This window comes from Myotis brandtii, unplaced genomic scaffold (genome assembly GCF_000412655.1).
Source record: "Myotis brandtii unplaced genomic scaffold, ASM41265v1 scaffold2802, whole genome shotgun sequence".
NCBI lineage: Eukaryota > Metazoa > Chordata > Mammalia > Chiroptera > Vespertilionidae > Myotis > Myotis brandtii.
In genome coordinates, this window is record NW_005360686.1 from 16,402 (window position 1) to 27,379 (window position 10,978).

At 42.6% G+C, this 10,978-nt stretch overlaps 1 protein-coding gene across 1 annotated transcript in view; it reads right to left on the reverse strand.

Moving 5' to 3' along the window:
* The window catches only part of LOC106726553 (guanylate-binding protein 1-like), a 17,364-nt gene extending 16,081 nt beyond the window's left edge, over positions 1–1,283 (reverse strand). Inside the window, exon 1 of the mRNA XM_014541867.1 lies at positions 1,166–1,283. The gene's annotated coding sequence lies outside the window, so the exon portion shown is untranslated. The remainder of the gene's footprint in view (positions 1–1,165) is intronic.
* Between the last annotated feature and the right edge of the window lie 9,695 nt (positions 1,284–10,978).

The window sequence follows — 10,978 nt, forward strand, 5'->3', positions numbered from 1 at the left end:
GGCATCGCAACCTCCCAATCCGCCCTGCTCTGTGTATGACAGGGGGCGGCGCCTCAACTCCCCAATCGGCCCTGCTCTGAGCTGGACCAGGGGCTGCACCTAGGCATTGGGCCTGCCCTCTGCCACCTGGGATCAGGCCTAAGCCAGCAGGTCATTATCTCCCAAGGGGTCCCAGACTGCGAGAGGGCACAGGCCGGGCTGAGGGACCTCCCTCCCCACCGAGTGCACAAATTTTTGTGCACTGGTCCTCTAGTATATATATATTATTGATTTTTTACAGAGAGGAAGGGAGAGGGATAGAGCAGGGCTGATTGGGGAGTTGGGGCGCCACCCCCTACTAGAAACATCGATGAGAGAGAAACATCGATCAGCTGCCTCATGCACACTCCCTACTGGGGATGTGCCCACAACTAAGGTACATGCCCTTGATCGGAATCAAACCTGGGACCCTTGAGTCCGCAGGCCGATGCTCTATCCACTGAGCCAAACTGGTCAGGGCCCAATTTGTATTTCTTAATCCCTTCCCCATTCTCACCCAGCCCCAATCCTCCCTCACATATGGCAAACAGAACCTGAGTTACTTTTAAATGAGTAATTCACTTTGATACAAAGCTCATCTATATGACAAATGTCTGGTGTTTTTGTGAATCTTCATGTTTCACTCTGAGTTTCAGGTTTTTCTTTCTTCTTTTTTAACAGTGTCATGTGACTGTTCACACTGCATCTCATTTTCTATGCTTCTTTCTCATTAAAATAACATATCTGTAGCCCTTTCAGTGTGTCAGCTTGGGCAAGTTCCATCAAAGACAATGGTAATTTAACTGTGTCTGCAGCCAACACCATGTTGGCAAAAATAAAGACAATCATAATGCATTTCAAACTCCGAGCTTAGCCCCCTGTCTGCTGCTGCCTAATTCCTCCAAGCACAGTAGTGACACTTAGGGATGTGCTTCCACCAGATATCACGGGGATTGCACCTCACAGCCTGTCCCACGCAGGCTCTGCTGCAACTTATCCTCATGCTCATTGTTCTTTGGAAAATGTACTGACCCCCCTTATAAATCCCTCCCACCTGCCCCAACCTTTCCCTGGACTCCATTTCTCAGAGTACAGGTCCTTTAGAGGTGGAGAGAAAGCTGCTTTGATGAGAAAATAAAGTTCTTACCTGTTTTTTCTCCTCAGTGTAGGTTGCAGTGGTTTGTTACTTCTTTGCCTTTCACTGGATGGTTGGTCTTTTGTTTAAACTCCGATGTGACGTGGCTGTCCTGACTTCCTAAAGTACTTTGTTAGAAATGACGGATTTAGAGGAATGTGAAACTGAAAGCACTGAGTAAAAAGCAGTGACTCGACCACCATAAAAGGAATTTTTGAAAGCTATGCAAATGGAGGGCACATGGATTTTATAGGATTTCTTATCTAGTTCATGACAGGCCAGCAGAGGACATTTGGTTCAGGTGGACTAGAAAGTCCCAAAGGAGAAAGTGGCCCCAGTCTCATTTCATGGAGTAACCTGTGGTCACCCTATCTGGCTCAACAGGAGGCAGTCACACTGAGGGCAACACAGCAGGCCAAGGATAACGAGGGCAGCTTACAGCCCACAGCCTCTAGGGCCACCACTAATCAGGTTGAAGGACAATGGACTCCATGTAATCAGACTAGAACACTTACATCCCCCAGTCTCCACCCTACTGGTTTTGCACATAAAATTCAACCCCAAGGACAGTGGAGACTGCATGCTAACCTTCCCTGGTTGTGGCTCCATCCCCCCATTTCCTCTAATAAACTTCCCTCCTGCTTGCTCACTGTGTCCACCTAATTCCTTGAGTGACTCTAATCTTACAGTTCAGTTTGACAAAAGCTCCATTGCTAGTTCCTGGGGGTGTGGTCAACAAGGTGTGGCTCCCTGTTCCCTCTTTCAAGCAGGGTAAGGTGTGTCACTGGGAGAGGCAGGCACCAGTATTTCTCATCCCGTCCAACACTGAGTTGCAGAGACTGGAGGCTGGGGCTCCCAACCAGCACCCAGCCCCACTCACAGAGTGAAGGCTCTAGCTGATGCACAGCAGGCTGAGATTGCCTGGCCTGCCCGACCCTCCCTTTGGCTCACTTGTAGGAAGGAGTTTCCCAGCTGGGAGAGGCACGTGGGGAAGACCAGAGGCTACCACCCCTGCCCAGGGGAGGAGCAGTGGCTCAGAGATATTTGTCCAGGGAGAGAGGCAGTGCATCATCACAGAGATCTCTGAAGTTCTCCCCCAAAGAACTGATTTTATTGAAACAGTGTGTGGACTTGAAGAAACTTTATTGCTAGCAAATTAACTTTAGAAAAAACACAAAAGGAGGTTTTCAGGGAGGAAGCAAGTGATTTCAGATGGTAGCACAAATCCATGTAGAAAAACAAAGAGCAGCACTAAGGGAATTGTGTAATTATAAAAGACAGTATAAATGCAGGTTTATTTTCCTTTCTCCTCTTAACTGGTTTAAAAGCAATTGTATACAATTGTATTGCAGGGCCCATGACATACTTAAATGTAATATATGCAGGAATATGACACCTGATATTAAGATAAACTCATAGGAATAAAGAGAACCAGAAATTGTAAGTCAGAAAATTAATATAACAAGCCCTATACATTTATCCTTTCTCCTTTAGCTTCTTTCAAGACATATGTGGATGAAAGGGCCACATGCTGACCTGACAAGCTTAGGGGAGGCCTGCATGGCAGTCTTGCAAACTCAGAGACCTAAAGTAACCACAAAGGATGGTCTGAAACTCAACTTTAGCAAAAAGCAGTTATGGTGGGCAGTTACGTCCTAGGCTGGTATCTTCACTGACAAGATCAACCTTTACCTTAACTGAGCCTATCTGTCTTTTTGCATCTATGATAACATACCCTTGAAGTGTCTGGGTAACTTGTAATTTCCCTTTTTCTGGACCCCCCTGGGGCACAATCAAATGTGCTGGGCGCCAGGGCAGATACCACAATTTCCTTCATTATCATGTTAGCTGTTTCTGCACCCACCTAAGTATGTGTCTATCATTTTACTTTTTATCCAATCCCAGGGGTTTCTCTCCCCCCCAACCCCTGCTTTGCTTTCTCCCACCTCTCTAATCTACCACCAGTGGATTTCATGCAACCCACCTAAGTCCCTTCATTTGATTGCTATGTATAAATACAGATGTAACCTGCCAGGGGTCTTGGCCATCATCTAGAAGGGTTCAGGAATCTGGAGAAGGGCTGCATGTAAATTATTAAATAGTCCAGAGATGAAACATAAATTTGGAAGGCATTTTGGGGAGCCAGAGGAGCTTTGCTGTAGGAACCAAGTTCTGTTGTCTCTCTGGACCCCTTGCTTTTTATTAACAAAAATTGTCCTCAAGCAAGGTAGATATACATATCAAAGGCAAGGTTTAGGGGATTGGGGGAACTGCCTATGGCTGTTCAGGTGTTTGGCCAGTAGGAGGCAATAACATGTAGACTGAAATGACCTCAGCTGTCTGGCAGCAAGCAATCATCTATGCAAATCTTTAGGTGTGGGGAAATGCCCTTAGCCATTTCCAGTAGGCAATCCTCAAGGTTCCATCAACCTTTTGATGAAACTTCTTGCATTTATGACATGCTGGAATTAGTTTCTGGCAGTAACCTGCCAATCTCCAGAGCATTATCTCAATTTGTTGAGGTTCTGCTTCCTGGCATATGTTGACAGTTTGGCTCCAGTAAACTCACAAAAATTCTTTACAGGTTTCTTTTCTTTCTTTTCTTTTTTTTTCAAGCAAAGTGTGGAAATTTTATTACAAGCAGATTCAGCCTCCCCACAAGGGGAGGGCGACCCAAGAATGGGCTGCCCATTCAAGCCTTGTAGTCCAGGGGTATATATTTGCTACAAGCCTGCTCTAGGTCTATCTGTGTTGTCACCTGTTTGATTCCCTCAATTGTTTTTGCCCAGCAATGGCCCTAAACTTTTCCTGTGTCTGTGTGTTCTTTCTCTGTTCCTATGCTGAACTTTTTGTTTCTTTTTTTAAAAATAAATCTTTATTGTTCAGATTATTACAGATGTTCCTCTTTTTTCCCTTCATAGCTCCCCTCCACCTAGTTCCCATCCCACCCCATGCCCTTACCCCCCGCCACTGTCCTCATCCATAGGTGTAAGATTTTTGTCCAAACTCTTCCCTCACCCTTCACATCCCCCTCCCCCTGAGAATTATCAGTCCACTCCCTTTCTATGCCCCCGCTTCTATTATATTCAGCAGTTTATTCTGTTCATCAGATTATTTTTATTGACTTAATTTTTAGATTCACTTGTTGATAGATATGTATTTGTTGTTCCTTTGTGGTTCATAATTATTATCTTTACCTTTTTCTTCTTCCTCTTCTTAAAGAATACCCTTCAGCATTTCATATAATCCTGGTTTGGTGGTGATGAACTCCTTTAGCTTTTTCTTGTCTGTGAAGCTCTTTATCTCACCTTCAATTCTGAATTATAGCTTTGCTGGGTAGAGTATTCTTGGTTGTAGGGTCTTGCTATTCATCACTTTGAATATTTCTTGCCACTCCCTTCTGGCCTGCATAGTTTCTGTTGAGAAATCAGCTGACAGCCATATGGGTACTCCCTTGTAGGTAACTAACTGTTTTTTTCTTGTTCCTTTTAATATTCTCTTTGTCTTTTGACCTTGGCATTTTAATTATGATGTGTCTTGGTGTGGTCCTCTTTGGATTCCTCTTATTTGGGGTTCTCTTCACTTCTGGGACTTGTAAGTCTATTACTTTCATCAGGTAGGGGAAGTTTTCTGTCATTATTTTTTTTAATAGGCTTTCAATATGTTGCTCTCTCTCTTCTTCTGGCACCCCCCTAATTCGGATGTTGGTACGTTTGAAGTTGTCCCAGAGGCTCCTTACACTATCTTCATATTTTTGGATTCTTTTTTCTTTTTGCTTTTCCAGTTGGGTGTTTTTTTGCTTCTTCATATTTCAAATCTTTGAGTTGATTCTTGGGATCCTCTAGTCTTCTGTTGGATCTCTGTATATTCTTCTTTATTTCAGTCAGTGTATGCTTAATTTCTGACTGGTCCTTTTCCATTTTTTTTGGTATTCTCATTAAGATCCTTGAAAGTCTCACTAAGTTCCTCGGAGGTTTGTAGAAGATTTTTGAGTAACCTTATAACTGTGGTTTTGAACTCTAAATCCAGTAATTTGCTTTCCTCCATTTCTTTCATTTGTGACATGTTTCTTTGTCTCCACATTTTGGCTGCTTCCCTGTGTTGATAGAGTGGCTTTCTGTGCTAGGTGTCCTATTGGGCCCAATGGCTCAGCCTCCCCTATCACCTGAGGTGAACACTCTTGGTGCACCCCTTTGTGGGCTGGGTGTACAGTCTTGTTGTAGTTAAGCCTTGATTGCTGTTGGTATCCCTGGAAGGAATTGACCTCCAGGCCAATTGACTGCAAGGACCCGCTGTGTTTATAGTGGAAGAACTGCTGTGCTGGAGACACCCTTATGGTGCAGGACTTGCTTCAGTGGGGCTTTGGTCCTCACTGAGTCTGCCTCTTGACTGTGTCACTTATGGATGTGAGGAGTTGAAATCTGATATCTGACCCCTGGGTACACTGGCTCCTGGATCTCCAAGGAGGTGCAAATTCAGCCACTGTGTGAGTCCGCCCAGCAGGAGCTACCGAGATATCTGCAAATTTCTCCTCTTTTTGGGGGGTTTGGAAATTTTGGAGCTCTCTGACCCAACTGCAGTTTGTTAGGTTAGGCTGCAAAAGTGCAGGTGATTCATTTGTACCTGCACACAGCTTGGGTGGGGTTGTAAATTGAGTGGGGTGGGGTTTCAGAAAATCAACTGGGCAGAGCAAACAGCGATGGCTGTCATCAGCCATCTCCGCAACTCCGCGCGTCTCCGTGTGTCTCTGCATCTCAGTGTCTCCGCGTCCCCGGGTCCCCTAGCCCCATGCCCCCACAGTAACAGTGATCCTTGTGAGCAATTCTGAAAGAAAGCCACCCTTGCTTTCTGACACGATGCCAAATAGTCCAGTTTCTTCCCATAGGAGTCTGGGTCCCTACAGTCTCCCTGGAAACGAGTTCACTGCATTCGGGAGTTTGTATCTTCTGATTGAAAAAAAACTGCACACCCAGGTGCAGCCCAGTTCGCGCACCTCCATATCTCTGCTCTTGGCGCCTCTGCACCTCCTACCCAGCCTCAATGCGCTTTTTTCTTTCCTTCTAGTTGTAGAACTTCCACTTAGCCAGCTTTCCCGTGGTTCTGGATGATCACTGTTTTGTCTTTTACTTATAGTTTTATAGTTGTAGTTTTAATGTGGTTGTGGGGGGCAGCACGTATAGGTATATACCTTATGCCGCCATCTTGGTTGTCCCTCTTTACAGGTTTCAATAGTTTTTATGTTAACACATAAGATTATATAAGTTAATAACCTACAAAATGTCTTGTTGGCTGTTACATATATAGATGTAATTTGTAATATGTATGTAAAAAATAGCACTAAAAGAGGGTAAGAGGGAATAGAATTGCAAGAATAAGAGTTCTGTATCTCACTGAAATTAATTTGGCATAAATTCTGGGTATATATTTTTTCTTTTTAATTTTATGGAATTCATTGGTAAATTAAATTACGTAGGTTTCAAGTGTACAATTCTGCAATACATCATCTGTATATTGTATTGTATGTTTACCACCCAAAGTCAAGTCTCCTGCCATCACCATTTAGCCCCCTTTATCCCCTTCTACCTTTCCACCCGCCTTGCCTCTAGTTATCACAATACTATTGTCTGTATATATGAGTTTGGGTGTTTTGTTTTGTTTTGTTTTGTTTTTACTTAATCTCCCCACCTTTTTCACTCAATCTCTCAATCCCCCCTCACCTCTGATGTCCTGGAGAGTATTATGCTAAGTGAAATAAGCCACTCAGAGGAAGATAAATACCATATGATTTTACTTATATGTGGAATCTAATGAACAAAATAAACTAACAAACTAAATAGAAACAGCATCATAGATAAGGAAACAACAGATCTCAATTAATATTCTTTCACCTTAGGACACTAAAATAAGAACAAACTAAATCCAAAGAAAGCAAAAGAGAAAAAATAGAGATTTATGTAAATGATATTAATGAAATAGATAATGGGAAAATATACAAAAAAAGCAGTGAAAGCAAAAGCTAGGTCTTTGAAAAGATAAGCAATTTGACAAACTTTTAGCTAAACTGGCCATGAAGAAAAGACAGGAGACTCAAATTACTAAAATCAGGAATGAAAAAGAGGACATTGCCATTGACATTACAGAAATAAAAAAGATTATAAGGCAATACTTTGAACAACTGTGCCAACAAATAAGATTAAAAATGGACAAATTCCTAGAAAGATACAAACTACTGAAACTGTCTCAAGAAGAAATAGCTCATCTAAATAGACTTGTAACAAGTAAAGAGGTTGGAAACTACCACCAAGAAAACTCAGGCCCAAATGGCTTCACTGGTGATTTCTACCAAACTTTCAGAGAAGAATGAATATCCATTCCTCAGAAGTTTGGCCAAAAATACAAAATTCCCTTAATGTTATTTTACCACAAACTTTCTTTCTCTATCTGAACTACTTGAGAGTTAGTTAGAGACAGAATGCCTCAGTAATCCACTGTATATTTCTTTAAAACAATTACCTGAATGAGTAATTTTTTAAGGAAATATATCTTCTGCTTCCTATTACATAGTCCTTTTCCTTCTATATTAGCCATCTGCTGATGTCCTTGTAGATGCTTATCTTTTTGGTTGTGTGAAGCACGTGTTTGTGATGGAAAAACTGGGTTGTCTCACAGAATTTCATGAACTGTTTTCCTACTTTGTTCCTGACCCCCAGTCCAAATTTACCAATGACGTTTGATTCTGACATTTGATTTCCTACTTGTGCATTCTAGTCACCGATTGTTATCAGCATGTCTTGTTTTGATGTGTGGTCAGTTTCTTCTTGAATACTTGCATAAAAGCATTCATTTTATTCAGCTCAGTAAAGTGAAAAAGGAAGAGAGGGGAAAAAAGAATAGAAAAAAACAGCAATGGTTTGCCACTTCCTTCTGCTGTGCAGTGTGTGGGTCCAAACCCCACGGGTGCTGGGTCCCTGTTGTCACAGTCACCAAACACTGCTGTGGTTCTAAACTCTTTATAGGCGTTATTAACTAAATTCAATTTATTCTTCAGCACATGCATATAAATGTAGATATTATTTGCATTTTACACAGCAATAAACACAGTTTAAAGATATTTAATGGGTTTGTTTGTTCGCTTGTTTGTTTTAGGTTTTTAGAGAGAGAGAGAGAGAGGAAGGGAGACAGAGAAAGAAACATCGATATAAAGCAAAACAACCTTCCACGTGCCCCAGATCAGGGATCAAGCACACATCCTGGGCATGTGTACTGACCTGGAATTGAACCTGCTTTCATTTTACACAGCAGTAAATACAGTTTAAATATATTTAATGTTTTTGTTTGTTTTTGATTTTTAGAGAGAGAGGAAGGGAGAGGGAGAGAGAAAGAAACATCGACATAAAGCAAAACAACTTTCCACATGCCCCAGACCAGGGATCAAGTGCACACCCTGGGCAAGTGTACTGACCTATAATTGAACCTGCAACCTTTTGCTGCACAGGACAACACCTGATCAACTGAGCCACAGTGGCCAGGGCTAGTCGTTTGTTGATAGTGTTAGGGTTGCCAAGGGGGTAAAGAATTATGAATTTACTAGAGGCCTGATGCATGAATTCATCCATGGGTGGGGTCCCTCAGCCTTGCTGGTGATCAGGGCTGATTGGGGCAGTCTTGCCCAGTCCCGATCTGGGCCAATCAGGGTCTACCAGCCAGGGGGAGGAACCGCGGGAGGTTGGCCAGACATGGGAGGTTGACTGTGGGAGCACACTGACCACCAGGGAGCAGCTCCTGCATTGAGCCTCTGCCCCCTGGTGGTCAGTGCACATTATAAAAACTGGTCATAATGGTCGCTTAGGCTTTTATATATATAAATTCGGTCATCTGGATACCAGAAGGGCTGAGCCCCCAAATGGTTCCAGCACCCAAAGACAGGAATCAGAGGTTTTTAAAGGACTTTAGGCAGGCTTTTTCTGGGTGGAGAATTCTCTGTGTGGATCCAGATTCTGGGAAAGTCCAGAGGGGAGAGATAATGGTCTTATTTGTGAAGTGGCCTGAAGGTCAGTTTCCAGAGGAGGGGGTATCGATTCAATTATTTTATCAGACTAACAGATAGCAGTTCATTGAGTCACAAGGCCCTGGTGATTGATTTGGGATTTTTTCAAATGATGAGTCAGTGTGTTAAAAGGAAGGTCAGAGGACATACAGAAAGCCAAGAGATATATGAAAACATGCTCAAACTCAGTAATCATCCGAGAGATGCAAATCAAAATGACAATGAAGTACTATCTCACTCCTGTCAGGATGGCTATCATCAATAAATCAACAAACGACAAGTGCTGGAGAGGATGTGGAGAAAAAGGAACACTCGTGCACTGCTGTTGGGAATGCAGACTGGTGCAACCACTGTGGGAAACAGTATGGAGTTTCCTCAAAAAGTTAAAAATGGAACCCCCATTTGACCCAATAATCCCACTTCTAGGAATATATTCCAAGGAATCAGAAACACCAGTCAGAAAGGATATATGCACTGCTATGTTCATAGCAGCACAATTTACAATAGATAAAGTTTGGAAACAGCCTAAGTGCCTATCAGCAGATGAGTGAATTAAAAAACCATGGTACATCTACACAATGGAATACTACGCTGCTATAAAAAAGAAGGAACTCTTACCATTTGCAACAGCATGGATGGAACTGGAGAGCATCACGCTAAGCGAAATAAGCCAGTCAGAGAAAGATGAATATCACATGATTTGCCAGCCTTGCTTCTTTAGTAATTTGTGGGTGCTTTAATAAATTGGCTTGCCTTAGCTGGTTCGCTCAATGGATAGAGCTTTGGTCTGCAGAGTGAAGGGTCCCAGGTTGGATTCTGGTCTAGGGCACATGCCCAGGTTGCGGTCTCAATCCCCAGTAGGAGGCATGCAGGAGTCAGCCAATCAATGATTCTCTCTCATCATTGATGTTTCTATCTCTCCCTTCCTCCCTGAAATCAATAAAAATATATCGAAAATAATTAAATTGACTTTATCACAATGCAGCTACCTGGAGTTTTCTCATATAAATTCACTTTTAAGAGATGACAAGAATGGAGGTTGGGGTGAGCCCTCTCCCTCTTACTCAGGGTTCTTTGGTGTCTGTGAGAGGTATCTGTCATGACTCTTTTTAACTTTTTTGGTGAGCTATCCTGCAGTTTTCCATAGCAGCTACACCATTTTTCATTCCTACTTACATTTCACAACAGTTCTAATTACTGCATATCCTTACCAATATTTGTTATTTTTTACCTTTTGGACAGTGGCCATCCTAATAGGTGTGAGGTGATATTTGGTTTGCATTTCTGTAACAATTAATGATATTGAGCATCTTTTCATATGTATATTTTATTTGGAGAAATATCTATTTAACTCCATTGACTAATTTTAAACTGAGTTGTTTTTGAATTTTAGGAGTTCTTTATATATTCTGAGTATCAGATGTGTAATTTTTAAATATTTTCTCTCATTCTGTGAATTTCCTTTTGACTCTGTTGATAGTTTCCTTTGATGCACAGAAGTTTTAAAATTTGATCTAGTCTTATTTGTCTTCTAGTGGCCCAGTGCATGAAATTCGTGCATGGGGGTGTTGTCCCTCAGCCTGTCCTGCACCCTCTCCAATCTGGGACCTCTCGGGGATGTCCAACTGCTGGTTTAGGCCTGATCCCATACATCCCTCTCACAATCCAGTACCGCTGGCTCTTAACCGCACACTTACCTGCCTGCCTGATCACCCCTAATCACTCTGCCTGCTGGTCTGCTTGCCCCAAACTTCCCCCCTGCTGGCCTTCTCGCCCCC